General features: G+C 50.0%; 2 long non-coding RNA genes across 2 annotated transcripts; one reads left to right on the top strand and one right to left on the bottom strand.

Annotated features, from left to right (window-relative positions):
- Positions 1–1184: 1184 nt before the first annotated feature.
- Positions 1185–3715, bottom strand: LOC101904680 (uncharacterized). Its single transcript, XR_003032968.2, has 2 exons — positions 3470–3715; positions 1185–2501 (listed from the first exon to the last, which is right to left on the bottom strand). It is a non-coding gene; the product is annotated as an uncharacterized lncRNA (long non-coding RNA).
- Positions 3716–3791: 76 nt separating this feature from the next.
- Positions 3792–11891, top strand: LOC112444603 (uncharacterized). The gene is made up of 2 exons (XR_003032967.2): positions 3792–4293; positions 11653–11891. It is a non-coding gene; the product is annotated as an uncharacterized lncRNA (long non-coding RNA).
- Positions 11892–20628: the final 8737 nt, after the last annotated feature.

Below are 20628 nucleotides of genomic sequence, written 5' to 3'. Positions count from 1 at the left end.
TGGATCTGGGTGGGGGCGGGGGGCTGCGGGGGTGCCAGGCAACCTGCCTCCCATCCTGACGCCCTCACAGGGCCCTCACCTGTCCAGTAGCCAAACTGGAGGCCCAGTGAGTCCACAGCTTTAGAGCAAACGCTGCCTTCGCGCTGCCAGCCCGGCAGGAACTCTGGAGGCCACGAGGCCTGCAGGAAGCTCTTCCTTCTGTGCACAGAGCCACGGCATTGCCTGAGTCTTTTTCATGTTGAAAGGGCAGATTCCAGGGAATTCCTTGGCGTCCAGTGGTTAGGACTCGGTGCTTTCACTGCCAAGGCAAGAGTTCCGCCCCTGGTCAGGGAATTAGGATCCTTCAAAGCTGTGCAGCACAGCCCAAAATAAAAGACAGATTCTAGAGTTTCACTGCTGGCAATTTTCAAGCAGGAGCTTTTCGTGAAGGTGTCCCTGGTGATTCTGATGGGCTGCCTCGTTTGGAAACTGGCCACTAAAAAACCCCATAAAATTCACCACCTTCTTTTGCTGGATGGGAACGTGAGGGTGGTGGCCTGGGACACCTGAGGTCATCCGCACCCAGCGGCGCCTGAGCCCTGATTCAGGAGGGAGGTGTGATCAACACCAGACGCAAACAACTCCTGCCTCCGGGAAGCGGGCCGCGGACCAGCAGACGAGGACAGGACCCAGCCGGCTGCGGCCAAGGTCAGGCGCCAGGGAGAGAACAGGAGCAAGTGCCAGGAGTTCTGGGGCTCGTGCTACCCCCGACCACCACGTGAGCTCCACTAACCGAATAATCAGGATGCAGACCTGCCACGGGAACATGGAGGGTTTCTCCCCGGCCTGTCCCTCCAAACCCCTGCCCCTTCTCAGAAGCAAATACTGCTTCCACTCGGTGACTTTCTGTTAGTCTCCGGGCTTTCCCCTGTGTTTTCATCTGTGGATGTGCACGCACGTAGATTTTCTTTTTCTTTTACCCCACACAAATGTGTTTAAATCTGAAGTTTCTTTCTGAAAAGACCCTGACCTGAGCTTTCTCAGGCAAAGAGTGTTAATGATCGCCACCCCCCGGAAAGCAGGCCCTCCTGACGCGGCCCCAAACTATAAACAAGGCCTTGAGTCTGTTTTCAGACACAGCAGAGCGGAGTGGAAATAGCTACCGTGGACCACGTGAAAAGGTAAACCGAGGCGAGTGCAAAATTGCCGAAAAGATGAGTTTATTCAGGAACAGCAGTAATTGCATCAGGGCACACAAACTGTAGAAGCCGTAAGTGAGTCAGTAAAAGGTGTGGGGTAGGCTGTGTTTATGGCCAGGAAATGTAAAGAAGGGAGAGTCCAGTTAGTCTATTAAAATAAAAATCAGTTTAAAAAAGTACACAGACCAGGCCTGAAAGTTCCCTGAGCAGACAAAACCAGCCCAGGCAGGCAAACAAATCTCAGATGAGCCTAACCCAGGTCATTTCTTTTTCTCACCTCTGGAACCATAAGCAAACCCTCCAAGGCTGATATGAGGCAACCTATGACCAAGGCCCTCTCATTTAAGAAAACTGTAATATTATCACTTTTCTGTAAACCAGGCATTTACAGAAACTCTGTTTCTAGTCCTGAAGTTTTATTTTTCTGAGGGCACATGCATGAGATTTTCCATTTTATATCTTCCGGTTCCATTTCAGATTGAAATCCTTTCACAAACGTGGGCTGTGGCATTTAGAGAAGGACTGTTGCTGGGGTGCCAAGAGTTTGGGGAGCTCTCAGGAGTGGAGTCCCAGGAGTTCTGGGGTCCTAGGAGACAGAGAGTTAACTGAGGTGCAGACACGTGTATTAGTCGGGATGGCTGCTGTAACGAAACACACAGGCTGGGAGCTTGAAGGGTAGAAGCTCCTGTCTCGTGGTTCTGGAGGTGGCCTTCTCACCGTGTGCTCATGTGGCAAAGAGAGCAATGAATCTCTTCCTCTGCTTATAAGACTACCCGTCCTACAGGGATGGAGCCTTGTGACTTCTTTCAGCCTTAACTACCTCCTTAAAGGCCCCACCTCCAAACACAGGGCTTCAACATGGGCAACTGGGGGACACCATTCAGTCCATGGCAGCACTCATTTCATTCATTTCCTCCAGCGACTGGTCATCTATACCGACAGCAGACTCTCCTGGGAGGGGAGATGATGGGGGTCTCCATGCGGCCCCTCCCTCAGACCCCACTGATGTCGGGGGAAGCAGCCAGCATGCCAAGAACGCAACAGGAAGGAGGCTGTAAAAGGGCAGCCCAGAAGTACCAGCCACTTTTAGGACGAGGGGAGGTCAGGGAGGACTTCTCAGAGGTGGCTGGCAAACAAGAGAGAGGCTCACCCACAGGAGCCGCCAGCCCCCAGGAGCAGGGTGCCTTCTTCCCTCCTGCGGCGCTCAGCACATGGTGGTTATGTCATAAATATCGTTGAAATGCAGTCGAGTCCATCTCTGCTGCAGAGCGCTCCATGCTCAGTAGTCACGCAGGGCACGTGGGCTGGCCCGGGGCCCGTGAGCTGTCAGTGAAAGTGGCTGTTCTTACTCTCAGGAGCGCCGCACACAGGTGCACCGCCAGTCCCTCCCCTGATCTGTGTAAACAACACACATGCCAGCTGTGCCGACCTGACGGGCTCTGTCTGAATCTCCCTGGTTCACAGATGGGGCAAGTCCAGCCAAGAGGTTGTCCCGGCTGCAGTGCCAGGCCCGGCGGCTCCACAGAGAAAGCAGGAGCCTGGAGCCCTGCTGCTGATGAAAAAGGGAACCGCGGGCTGGAGGCGCACGTCTCTGTCCACTTCCTTCTCGTCCAGTTGCTTTCCCCCTCTCTTTACTCTCCCAGCTCTCCACCTTCAGTCACGTTCTGGACTCACATTCTGCACCTCGGGAAACCCAAACCGAGACACTGCTTCTGCGGAAATGTCTATGCAACTCACCACCACTTCCCCAAATCACCTCCTCCTCCTGGTTATGCTACCTTGGTCCGGGGCATCACCTTTTACTTAGACAGAGCCAGGAATCGAGCTCAGTCTGTCTCCAGTGTCTGCGAGACTTTTCCTTCTTAACATCCCTGAATCCATGTCTCCTTTCTTCCCCGCTCCACGACCTTAGTTAAGACCCTCATTGCTCCACCAGCTCCTCCCTTGGCCTCCCAAGTCCAGTCTTGCCTTTCTCCACCCACACTTCCCTGAGATGGTTTCTAAAATGGCAACTGGCTTGTGTATTTCTCCTGATTCAAATCTTCCCAGACCTCCCTATTGCCTAAGGAAGAAACCAAAGCCAAACTCACACACTCTTCCTCAGATCCCGGCCTTGTTCCCTGGTCCTCACTTGCTGCCAATCAGAGCGCCTATCCAGTGCCATGGCAACGGCCCGTCTGCTCGTCCATCTCAACTAGACTTTTGCAGGAAACCAACATAAATCTTGGTCCTCACTGCACCCCAAGACCCTAAACATCACCCAGCACATAACAGGAACCACATATACACACCTGAGTCAGTGAGTGAAAGGAGAAATGTTTGAATACGACGAACTCTGTCCCTTCCCCTAAATTTTGCTGTGCCATTAAAACTGCTCCAAAAAATTTGTCTTGACCCCCCCAAAAAAAAGTTTAAGTGGCAGAAGAAGCTCATAGATTATAAAAAGATTTGAGAGATATTTTGATTTAAAAAAAGCAACACCAGCCAGAAACTAGAAAGACTAGTATTAGTCAACCTTGGGCCGGAAGAAAATTCCAAAGGTTGGAGGAAAGGCAACAGCCCGGCTTTTGTGAGGGACGAGGGTGAAGTCCGGGGCACCATGTGGAGAGCGCAGCTCAGCTACAGGCCTGACGCGGGCTGCCAGCCGGGCGGCCGCCTGGCTCAGTGCCCCCGGGGCCACCTCTCCGGCTCCCCGAGCCTCTGGCGGGAGGGGTTCCAGCGTGCACTCCCGTCCCGGGAACTCTATCTGAGCAGCTCCGCGGGGACCCAGAGCAGAGCAGGCGGGAGGAGCCGCCTCCAGGCCTGCAAGCGCCGGATCCAGCTGCAGCCGGAGGGAGACGCGCGTCCACGTGACTCCCCGACGACTCAAGGCTTGATGTGAAAGGTTATTTATTAGAATCTCTCCCTGGCGTTGGACGCCGCCCTTCACGTCGGTGTGTGCGGTTGTGCAATCCTCCAGCCCTATAAAGGCGGTGACCCTGCCGCCTCTGGAGACTCGGCAGCCCGGCCTCCCCTGAGCCTCTCTCCCCGGGCCTCCGGCCGCCCGCCGCCACCATGAGGGTCCTCCGCCTGCTGCTGCTGGCCCTCGGCCTGCTCCTCTCCCAGCTGGGCCCAGGTGAGCCGGGACCCTGCAGCGCCCGGGGCTGGAACTCGGGGCCACGTCTGAGGTTGGCCGCCTCTGCGACCCGAGCCCGCGGCAGCAGGAAGGCCTCTCCGGGGCTGAGCGGCCTGTCCGGGGCAGATGGCGAGGGGTGGTCCGACCGAGGGGTCCAGGCCATCCTGAGTGCAAGGAGTGCACCTGCCTGCCTAGAGCCTCCCTGGGCTAGTTCTCCCAGGAGCCTGAGGGCAGCTGAGCAGCAGGAGGGCCCTCCCATCTCTCATCTCTCCCTCAGGGCTCCCTTCCCTCTGCCCTTGGCGGGGATATCAGGTGCCAGGCAGCCCCCACATCCCCTGCCCTGTCTCTGTCTTGGGCATCCAGAAAGTATCCTCTGTGAAGGGGACCCCTACTCCATCTGCAAGATGCCCCCTTACCCCCGAGAGGCGCAGCATCCCAGCCAGCCCAGAGGTGCACCCCGTCTCGCCAGGTCCCAGGGTGGGCCCTCCCAGGTGTTCTCCTGCAAGCAGGTGCCACCTGCCCTGCCCACAAGACCAGTTCCGCCAGAGTCTTTGACTCACCTGCGTGCAGACACTCAGGGATCCACCTTCCTTGAGAAATCCGCTCACATCCTCCAGGGTGGCCCATTCCCCAGTGCACCGCAGGGGAGCTCTGTGTCAGGCCAGGGGATGCCAGTTCCTCGGGGTCAAATCAGCAATGCCCCTGGTGTAAGAAAAGGGGAGCCCCTGCCTGCCAGAAGAATCAAGAACACAGTTTATCCCAGCCCTGCCACTCACTCCCAGGTCATCTCCAGCCAGTCACCTCTTCTGGCTTTCAGTTTCCCCATTGGCAGAGTGAGTGGGCTGCGGCAGAGGGCTCTAAGAGCCTTAAGCTCTGGAATTCTCTGCAAGCCCTGCTGTGCTTTCCTCCAAGGCAGCACGTCGTTGGGCAGTTGTGCCTCACTTACTCCAGGGGTTCCTCAGAGCTCCCCTCAGACAGCTGGGTTCCAAAGTATTCCAATGCAGAACTTTAATGTTTCCAGTCGGGACCCTTAAGAGACTCAGAGAAATCCATGCAGTGTCCTGCTGTTATCACACTCATCTCACAGCACGTGTGTTCATGAGCAGCCGTGCAAAGTCTCTTACCGCAGCTCAGTTCACACTCAAAATGTTTGAAAGCCACGATATTAACTTGAAGAGTTGTTTCCAGTCTGTGACATCTAAGTAGATCTCAAGCATCTCATCCAAAGCCTCAAAAAAGAGTGTTCCCAGGGACTCACAGGAGGAACTGAACTTACTAATCACTCCTTCCAGAAATGGCAGCTGATATGATGGAGCGCCCAGCATAAACTGGACTGGCTTAGATACTGCCCTTGGACGACAGGCAAGCCCTGTCGCACAGAAGCAGCAGCAAAGAGGGCCTCAGGATGGGAACCCTCAGGACTGCTCCCCGAGCCCAACTCCTCTTCTAGAAGGGGCGGAGTGGGGTCCTCCCCACCTCTGGGCTGGAGCTGGGGGGCCTGAGCGGTGGGGTCCCTGCAGGTGGAGCACCCCCTCTGAGACCTGAAATGCTCACACCAGGAAAGGGGTTGCAGGGAAGGGCAAGCTCGACACCACGTTTTCTGGGGGATGTCGAAACGTCTGGAGGGGAGGAAGACCCCAGGTGTTTTCTGCGTCAGAACACACCAGGGTCCCCAGCCTGTGTCCCAGGGTCAAGGTGCCCCGTGCTCAGGCGCCAGCTGGGGTGTTTCCCCTCCTTGTGGTTGTGTGCTCGTTGCTGTGTGCTGGTTGTTGCAGCTGCTGCAGCCACCCCTGCAATACCCGCCCTGCCAGCAGGCTGCCCCAATGCCAGAGGCCTAGTGCAGGGAGGGAGGCGGCACTGCTCAGCCACCCCGAACCCCTATAGGGTCGGTTCACTCCTTTTCTGGAAGAGCCCTCAGACTGGGTCGTTTCACAGGTAGGGAATCGAGGCCCGTGAGGCCCTGGGGAACCAGCGCTTTGTGGTCACTGCAGGAGATCCTAAGACTTGGTGTTCTCTTGAGCAGTCTTCCTCCCGGTCAGAGAAAAAGGCCTGTGTCGCCCACTGTTAGCTTACACGGGTGATCTTTGTGTGAACATGGAATAATGTCACAGTGGCAAGGCCACCCAGGTCCCTGCAGAAGCTGGACGGGAGCCCAGCAGAGGTGTTGAGAAAGGCTGAGGCTGTGTCCTCGCTGTTCATGGAGTATCCGGCAAAGAGCTGCTGCAGGCAGGCATTGCCCTGGAATGAGGGGACGCGTCGGGGAACAGCCCCGAAATCCATGGCCGCACATTTGAGAAGCAGAGCACAAGCAAACCGGTTACAGAATTCCTTAGCTAGTGACAGTTGTGCTGTAAAATGCTGTTAAGAGCACAATGCTAGGGGAACACTTGACGATGAGAGCTGACGGGACCTCGAGGAGCCAGGAAGGCTTTGTTGAGGACTCTGAGAAGTGAGGGAATGATGAAAGTCATTTTTGAGTTCATGGAATTTTCAAAATAATATTTCTTTTAACTCTCTCCCAATTAAAAGTCAGGATATGTCACACAAAAAAATCAGATTTTTATCTTCTTTTCTTAAAAAAGTTTTAAACTTTTATTTAACTTTTAATTTTATATTGGAGTATACTTGATTAAAAATGTGTTATGTTCAAGTGTACAGCAACATAATTCAGTTGTATGTATACATGTATCTACTCTTTTTTCAAAATCTTTTCCAGTTCAGGTTGTTACATAATACTGAGCAGAGTTCCCTGTGCTATTCGGTAGGTCCTTTTGGTTGCGTTCTCCGTGGCTTCAGTCAGTCTGTCTCTGTGACGCCATGGAGTGTAGCTCGCCAGGCTCCTCTGTCCATGGGATTCTCCAGGCAAGAACACTAGAGTGGGTTGCCATGCCCTCCTCAGGAGATCTTCTTGACCCAGGGGTTGAACCCAAGTTTCCTGTGTCTCCTGTATTGCAGGCAGATCCTTTACGTGCTGAGCCGCCAGGGAAGCCCTTTGGTTATCCACATCAAATATAGCACTGTGTACATGTTATCTTCTCTTAAAGACACAACAGATGTGGCAGACTCCTGCATGGCAGCAGTGAGCTGCGGCTAAAGAGTGGCTTTGCCTCCACACAGGATGCACTCCTCAGGACACCGCAGACCCCACCAGTCCCTACTGCCTCACCTCAGCCCATTTCACAGAGCTGTGTTATCTGCCTGGCCAAGGTGGGAATCTGGATTTTCAGCCCGAACTTAACTAAACCAGTGAAAGTGAAACTGGAGTCATTTTTGCCCAGGGGTGCTTTTGAAGAGCTCTGGTACCAAAGTTCTTTATCTCTTAGCCCAGAAAAGAATTCAATGAGAGGCAAAGTGATAGAAGTGATTTATTAGAATACCATATTTATGAGGTTTAAAAGTGGGCAGGCAATGGGGTGCTGCACCCCAAAAACTTACAGCCTTCATTTATAAGCAATGGAAAAGTGGGGAGGGGGAGAAGAACTTCTTTGACTTTCTTAAGTGGGCATCATGCTTCCAACATTGCTCCTCCTCCAGATCGAGCAGGGGCGTTTTCTCGTCCCTTCCTGGTCAAGCTGGGTCTACAAATTAGTTCTACTATGTGTGCAGAGAGCATGTCCTGGGGGTCATTGACTCACTGAGCTCACTGGGCAGACGTGGGTCTCATGCCGCCGTTGTTTTACTGTTTTGAGCCATGCCTCGTGCCTCTGCTGCATGGTTTGGTTGCTAAGCAATGTGCTTGGTTTTGAGGTTAAGCAAACCTGCTCTCTCGAGTGATCACTAACTTACAGGGGTCTCCCATATTTTTCTGCTTGCAATCCCCTAGTGGGATTAACTATTTAATCACCTATTTTGTCTCTTCACTCTGCCTCTATCAAAATGAGAGAGGGCAAGGTCAAACCACATGGGAAGGAGAGCTGGTATGAGAGCCCAGGAGGTAGGCGAGCCGCTCAGTCGTGTCCGACTCTTTGTGACCCCACGGACTGTAGCCTGCCAGGCTTCTCGATCCATAGGATTTCCCAGGCAAGAATACTGGAGTACGGTGCCATTTCCTTCTCCAGGGGATCTTCCCCAACCCAGGGATTGAACCCTGGTCTCCTGCATTGCAGGCAGACTCTTTACCATCTGAAAATCCAAGGGATCCCCTTGAAAGCCCAGACATCCAGATAAATTAAAAAAAAAAAAAAAAAACAGAGCTCGCACTCTTACTTTAGTCCTCCCAGCTCAGCTACGGGGAGGAAGACTCATTACCCCCATTCTGTGGCTTAATAACTTGGCTAAAGTCACATGATTGGTAACAGACAGAGCAGCGACTCTGTCAAACCCAGGCCATCAGCTCCAACTCTGCAGGGCTGTCAAGGCACAAAGCATGCTGGGACCAGGGTGAGGGCTCAGGAGAGGAGCCAGGGATGTAGGGAAGCACAGGTCAATCAGGCCTGAGGCAGCAGGAGACCCCATCTGTGTTCAGGTGGGCCCCAGAGGCTTTCAAACCAGAGTCACAGAATCAAACATGGCTTCTTCTTCTTTGTAAGGATCTATTTCTTCATTTTGGCTGTGCTGGGTCTTCACTGATGTGAGGACCTTCTCTAGCTATGCAGCGGGAGCTACTCGTTGTTGCATGTGCAGGCTTCTTGTTGTAGTGGCTTCTCTTGGGGATGAGCATGGGCTTTCCGGAACATGGGCTTCAGCAGTTGCAGATCCCACGCTCTAGAGCACAGGCTCAGTAGTGTGGCACGTGGGGCTCAGTTGCTCTGAGGCATGTGGGATCTTCCTGGACCAGGGACCAAACCCATGTCTCTTGCATTGCAAGGCAGATTCTTAACCACTGGACTGCCAGGGGTGCCCCAGACATGGCTCCTTTAAGTGCTTGGTCTCCTGGGTGTGGAGGCTGGACAGAGGAGAGGCCCTGTAATCCGGACTAGTTTTTTATAGATTCTGCATAGCAGCCGTGCCAGTTGTAAGCATGACAAATATCTTCCCTCACTTTGTGCCTTAGTTTTTCACTCTCTGAATTTTCCACATTATTTTAAGGTGGTTAAGTGTGTCATATTTTTTCCTTTAGCGTTAGTACTTTGATGCCTTAAGAAATCTTTTTCTAGCCCAAAGGCATGAAGAGTGTTCAGTGTTGTCTTCTGAGGGCTTATTGATTTTCCTTTTACATCTAGGTTGATAATCATCTGGCAGTGATTTTTAATGGGCACGTATGGTGTGACTAAGGGTAAAGGGTTTATTTTTTCCATTATGAATATTTAATTGTTCCAGAACCAAGCATGGAGGAGGCCATTTTCCTCCACTGTTATGCTGAGCCACTGTTGTTCAACTTTCAGTATCTGCATGGATCTCCTTGGGCATCTTCTGCTATTCTGTTTGTATATTCGTCTGCCCTGTTCCATTGGTATGTTTGTATCCTCACCATCTGGTCTAATTACAGTGGCTCTATGCTGCTGCTAAGTCACTTCAGTCGTGTCCGACTCTGCACAACCCCATAGACGGCAGCCCACCAGGCTCCCCCATCCCTGGGATTCTCCAGGCAAGAATACTGGAGTGGGTTGCCATTTCCTTCTCCAATGCATGAAAGTGAAAGGTGAAAGTGAAGTCGTTCAGTCGTGCCCGACTCTTAGTGACCCCATGGACTGCAGCCTAACCAGGCTCCTCTGTCCATGGGATTTTCCAGGCAAGAGTACTGGAGTGGGTTGCCATTGACTCTATAATTAGTCTCAAAATCCAGTAAAGCAAGTTCTCCTGCCTTCTTTGCTAAGACTGCCTTAGCTATTCTTGGTCCTTTGAATTGCCACAAAAATTTTAGAATCAGCTCGTGAAGTTTCATTGCAAGAATCTCCTGGGATTTTCATGGTTTTGGGGCTAGCACTGCAGTTTAATTGGGGGAAAATTAACATTTTAAAAATAATTAACCTCCAATGCTTAAGCATAGCATTTCTATTTATTTAGGGCATCTTTAAATTACAAAAAAAAAAATACTGTATTCTTTACAGATAGAGATATTGCACATTATATTTTAGATTTGTAACAAGGCATGTTTTATGCTCTTCTATAAGGTGTTTTTATTTCTTTCTTTTTTTCCTGTTGATTGCAGAAGTAAAATTCTTTTTTTTCTTTTTGTATATGGTCTCATGGACAGCGAATTTGCTAAGCTTTCCTGTTAATTCCTTTTAGACTGCCTACATATAATCATAATATCTGTAAATAGAGACAGTTTTATTTCTTCCTTTCCAACGCTTCTACCTTTTGTTTCTTTCTTTCTTATCTTATTCCCCTAACTAGTACAATGTGGAATGATAATGACTAGCAGTTACGCTCGTCTGATTGCCATCTCATGGAATGTTTCCGCGCTTGACCATTAAGTGTACAGTGTGCTGTAGGCTTCTGTAAGTACTCTTTATCAGGTTAAGGAAGTTTCTTCCAGTTCCTTATTTGGTAGGAGTTCTTTCTTTCTTTTTTTCAATCATGAATCAATGTTGAATTTTTTCCAATATTTTCCTGCATCTTTAACATAATATAACTATTGACTGATTAGATAATGAGAACATTTAATCTCAATTCCTCTGTCAGTTAGTTAGGAAAAAGTGATACATTTCTTGGAGAATTAAATGCAGCCATAATGGGATGGACATGTACACACTGCTATATATAAAATGGTTTATATAAAATGGTATATATAAGTACTATACCTCCAACAAGGACGTATTGTATAGCACATGGAACTCTGCCCAATGTTACACGCCAGCCTGGATGGGAGGAGCATTTGGGGGATAATGGATACATGTATATGCATCGGTGTGTCCCTTTGCTGTCCGCCTGAAATTATCACAACATTGTTAATCAGCTATACTCCAATATAAAATAAAAAGTTTAAATTAAAAAAAAAGTAACCATAAAAGTGCTGTTTCCCGACCGAAAGAAAGATGACCAGCCTCAGAATCTTGAAAATGATTGAGATCACATAATCTAGTCTCCTTAATTTTAAATTTGAGAACTGGGGTTCAGAATGTTTGAGTGCTTTGCTAAAAATCACACAGACTCATTCTAGATAAGGAACGTAACCAAAGCACTCTGATGAGATATGTTGCTATTCCTTTTTGGCCTTATAATGTGCTGAATCTTCAAAGATAATGCCAAAAAATGAGGGCTCACTAAGGGTGGAGACACCATAACCCACCAGCATTGAGGGGGCTCTTCAGATGCCATGTTTCACGAGCAGCTCCACAGGTCATCTTGGTGTGAAGCTCTCACAAGGGAAACCCCTGTGACGTGCTTTGCAAAGGGCTGTCTGTCCTGCTTTCCCCTGAAATCCCTGTGGTCGCAAGCCAGGAGTCTGACATGGTTGCTTTTCCCTTCTCTCAGGTGCCGGCCAGCTTACGGCTCTCGGCCAGCGGTCTGACAGCTACATATGTGCCAGGAAAGGGGGGACCTGCAACCTATCGCCCTGCCCCCTCTACAACAGGATCGAAGGCACCTGCTACAGGGGCAAAGCCAAGTGCTGCATCCGTTGACTCTGAGCTGGGAGCGATGGCAGAGGGCACTCAGGAGCCACGTGGAGTATTTGTAACCATTGTTTTAATAAAAGGATTTTGTGAGGCAGACGTCCTTGAGACCAGAATGAGTCTTGTGTCTCCTTTTGGAAGGGATTAAGAAAGTTTGAAGTTTGAAAGCGCAGACAGGCCAGGCCGCCTAGCCCACCAAGTATGGGACTGGGGGATGCTGACGAGGCCATGAGCCTTGCCACCTCCACTCTGATCCATCACCAGATCTACAGGTGAGCGATGCAGAGGGTCCAGTGAGACCGAGAGCACATGATAAATGACACAGCCTCAGGCCCCCTCATTCGTAGCAGAAGCTCATCCCAGACCCAGTGATCTCAGCAGCCTGTCCATCTGCTGAGCCCAGAACTGCTGCCCCTGCTCCTCCCTGGGCTGGGACAGTGGGCTGTGGGTTGGTTAACCTTAGCATTTGAGAACTTTCATTAAGACCATAAAACTATCCCGAGTAAGGAGGCCTAATAGCTGGTTCCTGGAGGACCATTTCGAACTCCGGCACAGTCACATGATCTACTTACACATCACTCACAGAAGCATCTCCAGGACAACTGCCCCTGCCTTTTGTCATCTCTGCACCACGAGGCCTGTAGACACCCACTGCTGGGAGAGAGAGGGTTGCCTTCCCTTTACTCCAATAAATTTCTTACAACTCCTGATGATACACACACACACTGTCCTCTACTTCATCTGGCAAGAGTAAGTCCACATTCCACTTCGATCAATCACAAGCACACATAAAAATCAAGCAATGTAAAAACGTGGGGGAATTCCCTGGTGGTCCAGTGGTTAGGGGAGTGAGTAGTATCAACTAAGTCCTTGTGGTTTATGAGACAACAGATGGTGTTTAAAGTTGATAAGTGAAAATAAGAGGGTAAGCATGTCATTCAGAGAAGGACCAGTGGAAGGCAGTGGCTTCCAGTTATAAATACTTTGAAGAATTTCGTTTTCACAAAATACATGTATATTTGTGTAAAATGTATGCAGAGTTTGTATGCAGAACATATATTTTGAAGAAGCCAGACATGACTGTTGTCCAATGGAAAAGCCACAGTCATCTAAACACACCATCATCAGTGCCCCTCCTTAGAGCAGTATCTACGAGATTTGCATCTGTGTGGCATCTGTGTGTCAATCTTCAGCACTGACATTTTGCTGGAGAATGGCCTGTTCCTAGGAGGTACGAGCTGAAGTATTTAGGGCTGGCTGAAATGGCATCACTGACTCGATGGATGTGAGTCTGAGTGAACTCCGGGAGTTGGTGATGGACAGGGAGGCCTGGCCTGCTAGGATTCATGGGGTTGCAAAGAGTCGGACACAACTGAGCAACTGAACTGAACTGAACTGAAATGTCACAAAGCTGGCAACATCCTCTCTAATCACTCAAATCAAATTAAACTTGCAAAGCGATTACAACTAGTGGATCCAGAGGGAGGGTGTATGGATACGCACTGTACTAATCTTGCCTGTGTGTCCATCTGAAGCTTCTCAAGATGAAAGTCAGGTTGGAAGGAGGATGAAAAACATCATCAGAACCAAGATTTTTGATGTAAGAGAAGATTCATATAAAATTAAAAGGTTATATTAAAATCCTATAGCCTTAAATTTGAATTGGATATATTAGTTTAAAATCTGGACTTTTCCCCTCTTAACAAGTGTATATTTCTCAGCCCTACCCCTACAAATGCAGAGACAGTGAAGTAGCAATGAGCACCCCTAGCACACAAGCCATGGGTCACTCATTACCTTTGCCACTAGAAAGAACCAGGATGTCTTACAGAAACAGTAGGTTTCAAGTACGGAGCATGAGATGGACAAGATGAATCTGGGGTATCTCGTGCTAGAGAGTAGAGAAGCTACCAGAGGCTGGTGAATGTGCAGAGAACACTGGCTCCAATCTGAGGGGAACTCCCTAGGCTAGGATGGAGCATTTTACATCCTGGCAGAGAATTATGACTACAAATGATTAAATATATAAAATATATAAACACATTAAATACACAAAAATATAACAGTAAATTATATCTTAAACACCAAACATAGAAAAAACCATGAGGTCATACTGATACTTAAAAAACAATATTATTTACACTTGGAGTTTGTTAAGGTGCCAACTTATCACTCTGGAAACTGGTATATAAGAGAAAAGATTAAGCATTTATTCTGCCCTTCTTGTAGAAACTGTATTTTAGGGTAAACAACCATTCAGTTCAGTTCAGTCACTCAGTCGTGTCCGACTCTGTGCAACCCCATGAACCACAGCATGCCAGGCCTCCCTGTCCATCACCAACTCCCAGAGTTTACCCAAACTTATGTCCATTGAGTCAGTGATGTCATCCAACCATCTCATCCTCTGTCGTCCCCTTCTCCTCCTGCCGGCAATCTTTCCCAACATCAGGGTCTTTTCAAATAAGTCAGCTCTTCGCATCAGGTGGCCAAAATACTGAAGTTTCAACTTTAACATCAGTCCTTCCAATGAACACCCAGGACTGATTTCCCTTAGGATGGCCTGGTTGGATCTCCTTGCAGTCCAAGGGACTGTCAAGAGTCCTCCAACACCAGAGTTCTAAAGCATCAATTCTTCTGCGCCCAGCCCTCTTTAGAGTCAAACTCTCACATCCATACATGACCACTGGAAAAACCATAGCCTTGACTAGACAGACCTTTGTTGACAAAGTAATGTCTCTGCTTCTTAATATGCTGTCTAGGTTGGTCATAGCTTTCCTTCCAAGGAGTAAGCATCTTTTAATTTCATGGCTGTAATCAAAAAAACAACCATTATATGAGTGAAATATTCATAGAAAATTCCAGCTAATAAATGAAGAATGGATAATAGAATTGGAAAATCACCATTTTGCACCCCTGAATGAAATCATAGAACTAAAACAATGTCAATGGATGGCTTTAAAACATCCACTGGAAAGCCTGGCAGGGAATTTGATGATAGAAAATTAAGGCTTAGAGCAACTAAACTCAGTGATCAACCTTGTTCTCACTGTAAGCTTACAAGACTGTAAGTTCATGGACCTCCTACTGTGATTCAGAGAAGCGCACACCACCACCCAAGAAATATTCTGGCCAAAAGCATGTCCACTGAAAAAAAATGCACAACCTACAAGTTGAGAGTTACGTTTATTTGGCCAGCAGTTTTAGGGTAGAGCCTCTCGGATAAAACTGTTTAGAAAAGGAAATGGTGAACCCAGCATTTTGCCAAGATATATAGGAATTTTTGCAATAACAACACATAGTCAGAACAAAAGGTTACTATTAATAAAAGAAAAACAGATATCCCCAGTTAAGGAATTTAGCACTTTTCTAGGTATGGGAAGATGCAAGAGTTTGGGATCACTGAAATCATTCCTTGGCTCTCTGGGGCCAGGATCCTCTGTTTTTTCATCCTGAGTTTCCTCAAGCTGCACCATCAGGGGTGGCTGCAGTTTGATGGCTACTGCTGCTGCTGCTGCTGCTAAGTCGCTTCGGTCGTTTCCGACCCTGTGCGACCCCAGAGACAGCATCCTTGGGGTTCTCTAGGCAAGAATACTGGAGTGAGTTGCCATTTCCTTCTCCAGTGCATGAAAGTGAAAACTGAAAGTGAAGTCGCTCAGTCGTGTCCAACTCTTAGCGACCCCATGGACTGCAGCCATGGCTCCTCCGTCCATGGGATTCTCCAGGCAAGAGTCCTGGAGTGGGGTGCCATTACTAGATAGTGGGTATGTCTTTTTTCCTTCCCGAGTTCCCTCAGGGTTCACAAGCAGTTGAACATGAAACTAACGGAGTTTCTACATCTAACTAACAATTTATAGGAAATGCAAAAGTTAGAGAAACAAGTGAAACAACCACTCAAGGAAGCAATAAGTCAAAGTCAGAACAGGAGATGCTACACAGGAAAAACAAACTATTTTTTTTTATATAAAAACAATGGCCTGCGGAGAAAGGATTAGAGAGAAAAGAGGCAAAACCACCAATGGGTGGGCCTTGTTTGGATTCTGTATCAAAGAGACCAGTTACAAGAAAACATTTTTGAGAGGGCCAGATAAGTTTGAATATGGACTGGGTAATATCAGAGGCTTCTTATTGACTTGATTAGGGTACCAGCAATGTGGCAATTATGCTGGAAGAGAAAGGGCCTCATCAGCTGAAGAAGCTCACTGAAGGGCTGAGCAGTGAAATGACAGGGTACCCTGGATTTGCTTCAAAACAGTCTAGCAAAAAGAAAAAGAAAGGGAAAATGCTCTGTGGTGACCTCAGTAGGAAGGAAATCCAGGAAAGAAGGGATACATGCATTCATGCAGCTGATTCACTTTGCTGTACAGTAGAGACCAACACAACGTTGTAAAGCCACTACAGTCCAATTAAAAAATAAATGAATACATAAATAAAAATTAAAGAGTACACACTTCCCATTTCAGTCAAAAAAAGAAAAGGAAGAGAGAAATAAAGACATGAAAAGTACAGAGCTGAAAAACGATTTGCAAAATATTGAGAAATACCAAGAAGCGAGGAAACAGGAATATGATGATTCATTATACGTTTGTGTGCATTTGACATTAGTCAGATCTGAGAGTTTTAGAAGAAGAAAAGGAAAGAAAGGAGTAGCGAGGAGGGAGAGAAAGAGAAAAGTCATGAGTTTAGTGATGCTACAAAGGTTATTCTTTTGTCTTTCAGTAACATCACGACTGGGCATTCGCCATAAGAAAGGAAAGCAGCCAAGGAGGACTTTACAAGCCCCTTCAGCCGCAGGGTCACCTCCGCCCCCCAGCCCTGTCCCTCCGGAGCCGTCCTGTGAGGAGGACGCCCCGAGCCCCAGGCCCCCCAGGTCGGTCCGGGAGCAGGTCCGGGCGCGCCCGTCTCACAGGAGCGGAGCGCAGGTCTGCTCGCGGAGCCTGCTCCCCGGAACCAAGTCGTCCCTGTGGATTTGGGTGTGAGTCTCCGAGTCCTCTCCTGCTCTCTGCTCTTCCCAGTGAACAGCCAGGCTCCACTGTACCAAGAAAAGGACAAGGGGAGCTGAGGGCTGCCGGGAAGAGCGGGGTGTGTCGGCTCCGCGCCCGGGGCGTCCATCCAGCCCCGCGGTGTGTGGGCCCCGCGCCCGGGGCTTCCGTCTCCGCGTGCACCCCGCCCGGCCCCCGGTGTACAGCGCCCGCCTTTCGCACTTTTCAAAGGGCTCAAGTTCCGCCTGGCGCTCACTCCGCCGTGTCAGTGAGCACCTGCGTCTCTCCGTTAACAGTCCGTCTGTCCAGGCTCTTTGCAGACTCGCGTTCAAAAGGAGTCCGGTCCCGCCTGACGCCCGGAACGTGGACCCGCCCGGTCCCTTCTCCGGCGCCGCCTCGTGGCGCGCACGGCAGGGCGGGCTCCAGGGCCGCTGGCACCTTCCGGCGCAGGACCTTCTCAGTAGCTCAAAGCCAGCTCTCTGACTGTTCGAGTCTCCGTTTTCCAAATTGCCAACATCTCTTGTAGTTCAGGACCTCGAGGAAACGTATTTCAGACGACTGAGGGACTTGATGGCTTCCCAGAGGTCAGGTCTGAAGGCCACAGACCTGTCTGGACCGCGGTTCCGCCGTCAGGGAGGTCTCGCCTGGTCTGTCCTGCTCCAGCCTCCGGGGGTGTGGTCGTGGGGCGCGTTTCTGTTGAACAAGAGGAGATCCGAGCCTCCCCTCACGGTGGCCCCGCAGGGACTGGTCCCCGGGAACAAGGGCCGAGAGCTGGGGCTGCTCCGGGCGGGACCGCCTGCCTCTCTGGACGGAGCTGAGTGCAGAGATTAGACAGACCAGCAGAAATGCGGTATCCTGGGTGGGGGTGTGGGAAGCCCCTCTCCCGCTGGCCCTTGGCAGCCAGTCACAGGGAGGAGTGAGATGCTGTGGGAGAAGCAACAGGGCCTGAGGTTCGCAGCCTTAGGCAGTTGGAGCCCATGGTTTTCTTAGAGCTGCGTCCCAGCATTGATGTTGGCAGGAAGCTGAGTCCCACCCCAGTTGGAGGTGAGTCACGTTCCCTGGAGGAAACCCAGTGCCCCAAATATTCCTGCGCTCTGGGAAGAGCACAGACAGAGGCTCCTGTGACAGGTGACTAATACTTACTTTTATAAATTAAACTGCCAAATAAACTAGCTGAATAAACTATGTCCTGTCCTTTCCCTCTACCCGAACAAAGGCACATCCACAGCAACCCGGAGAGCCAGGTGGGACATATTACTTGTTATAAACGAACCGCATTAGTTGTCTGCCTTTTCCTTTCCGTCCTTTGCCCCTGGTCCTACCCTCAACCCTTGTCTTCCACTCCTTCCCACCGATCTCCATTGAATCAATGGTGCAGGACAGAAAGCCAGTCAGACTAATTTCCTTCTCTCCTTGCACTTCCCCCCACTTGTCGTCTTTTAACTAGTCTTTCACAAAGGATCCTCTGAAACCCGCTCTGTGCCCCAAGCACAGGACCCATTGCTTCTGCTTTTGCATCTCAGGCAAAAGCGGAGGGTGCCTTTTGGACCCTCCTCATAGGTTTTCTCTTCAGACATGAACCAAGCCCAAATTTGTTTGGGTGCCAGAAAAACTGAACCTTGTTTTAACAAAGGATATCAGTGCAAACTACCGTAAACAGCTCCTGAAAGTCCCTCTGAATGGGCCAGGACAGGAGTGCGGGTGTCTTGGCTGGCACCCCCTCCCTTTCGTCATACCCTCCTGACCACGAATCACCCCTGCAGTCCTTCACGGAGACAGTGTGCTTTCTTCTTGGTGATCAGTAACTCTGGGGTCACCAGGACCCAGAGAATGATTAACAGGGAAGAAGGGACACGGGTCTGGCCAGAGAGGAGACCCTATCCCCCGCCCCCGCAAACACAGGCCCTGGGAAGGACCCCCCTTGCCTGCACAACTGAGACAGGCAAACTCAACTGAATCTAAAGGTTGAGTCCTGAAAGCTCCCTGGGTTGAGCGGTGGCCCAGAAAGTAGACTATCTAACCCTAATCCAGCTGAGTGGAAACAGATTCCCACAAGAGATGTCTCAGCCCTGCTACTAGTCAACAGAAAAAATGTAAGTTCAGGGTGTGTGCATGTGTGTGTGCGCACATGTGTGTGTGTATGTGCATGTGGGTATACAGGCACGGGTTTCTGTGTGCTCCAGGTGTGTGTGTGTGAGTGTGCACACACACACATGTGTGCACAGGTATGTGTGTGAGTGTGGGTATACATGCACAGATGTTTCTGTGTGCAGGGCTGTGTGTGTGTGAATATGTGCGTGTGTGTGTTTGTGATTTCCCCTCCCAATCCCAGGCTTCTTTCCCCATGCTGAGTGTGTGTCACTGGCTGTCTACACTGGCCCAGGGGACACTAGGCACTGACCTCTTCAGTCGGCCTGCAGACTGGTTCTGTGTGAGGCCTCGATCACGGCCACCTGCAGACTCTTAAAACAAGAGGTTGACAGACACTTCTGTCCATTTTCTGGACCCTGCTGTCTGCAGTCTGTAGAGCGAGTTGAAAAACCTGTTAAACTGGATCTAGGGGCCTGCAGCAGCCCAGGTCTGTTATTTGAGTCTTTTTTTTTTTTAATCCTATAGAAGGACTTTACAAAGGATTTTCACCCCTCACTTTTTCTGGTTTAATTTCCAAACCACACTAGTGTCCAGATGCTTTCACCCAACGTGGGAGGGGAGGCCTCGGAGCACAGAGATCCAGGGTAGGCCCGGGGCCCGACCTAGCCCACCCTCAGACATGCCCCACTGTGGTCCACACATCAGTTCATGCTTTGCTGCTTAGAGGAAACTTACCTACAAATCTACATGCTCACTAAGAGACTTTCTAGCAGATTCCAGAGAGCCAGAGGCATGAACGCAGACATACCCAGACCTCTCCCTCCTGCACTGACCCTTCACCCTCACAGAGGTGAGCCGCTTTTCTCTGGACCCAGGGCACCTGCTTCCTCGAATGTGGAGATGCCTGACCCGAGCCGGGTGAGGCCCCACAGACCTGCCCAAAGGAAGTGTCTTGGGCTCTTTGCCTGATGCAGCAGTTTTGAACTGCTCCTCTTAGTGGGGAAAAGTGGCCCCATTCTTGCTGGGGTAGAGACTTCAGGGCAGAAACCCCAGGTGTGAGGATGACTGTCATTCCATACAGCAAGCCTGCGACCTTATTATATGAAACGCGAAATTGCAAAGAACGTAAAAATCGTGCCCTTGCCTTCGGTGACCTTGCTCTGCCCTTGACAGTATAATCCTCCTCTGTGAGCCTGGACTGAGATCACTTTTCACTTCACTTTAAAACTTGTGCTACCATAATTACCCACCCAAGAAACAGACCTTTCGTTCACACATGGTCAAAGGGGGAAAATACAGTTGCTGGTATTCCCGGAGGCTGTTTAACGATGAACGTAATACAGAGCTCACCTTCCTCCAGCTCTTTGGAGCTAATAGGTCTGTTTGGCTACTTGACTGTGGGAAAACCCGACTGTCAGCTCGAAGACCATGACAAACATGGGGCGGTCTCCTCTGTCCCTGTACCTGTGCGTCCTGGGACACGAGTTCTGGGAAGGAGAGGCCAGTGAGAACCAGATCGTTCTGGGTCAGAGAAATGGAAAATATATCCTGAGGGGTTTGATGTGAAACTGCACCTTCCCCCAGGCTGAATTTAGAGGTGCACGCTCTAGTTTGATCCTTGGGTTCAGAAGATCCCCTGGAGGAGGGCACGGCAGCCCACTCTAGTGTTCTTGCCTGGAGAATCCCCATGGACAGAGGAGCCTGGCAGGTACAGTCCATGGGGTCCAAAAGAGTTGGACGTGACTGAAGCAACTTAGCAGGTAGCA

Source organism: Bos taurus, chromosome 27 (genome assembly GCF_002263795.3).
Source record: "Bos taurus isolate L1 Dominette 01449 registration number 42190680 breed Hereford chromosome 27, ARS-UCD2.0, whole genome shotgun sequence".
Classification (NCBI taxonomy): domain Eukaryota; kingdom Metazoa; phylum Chordata; class Mammalia; order Artiodactyla; family Bovidae; genus Bos; species Bos taurus.
The sequence above is the reverse complement of the archived record's forward strand: the minus strand, read 5'-3'. Positions and strand labels throughout refer to the sequence as shown.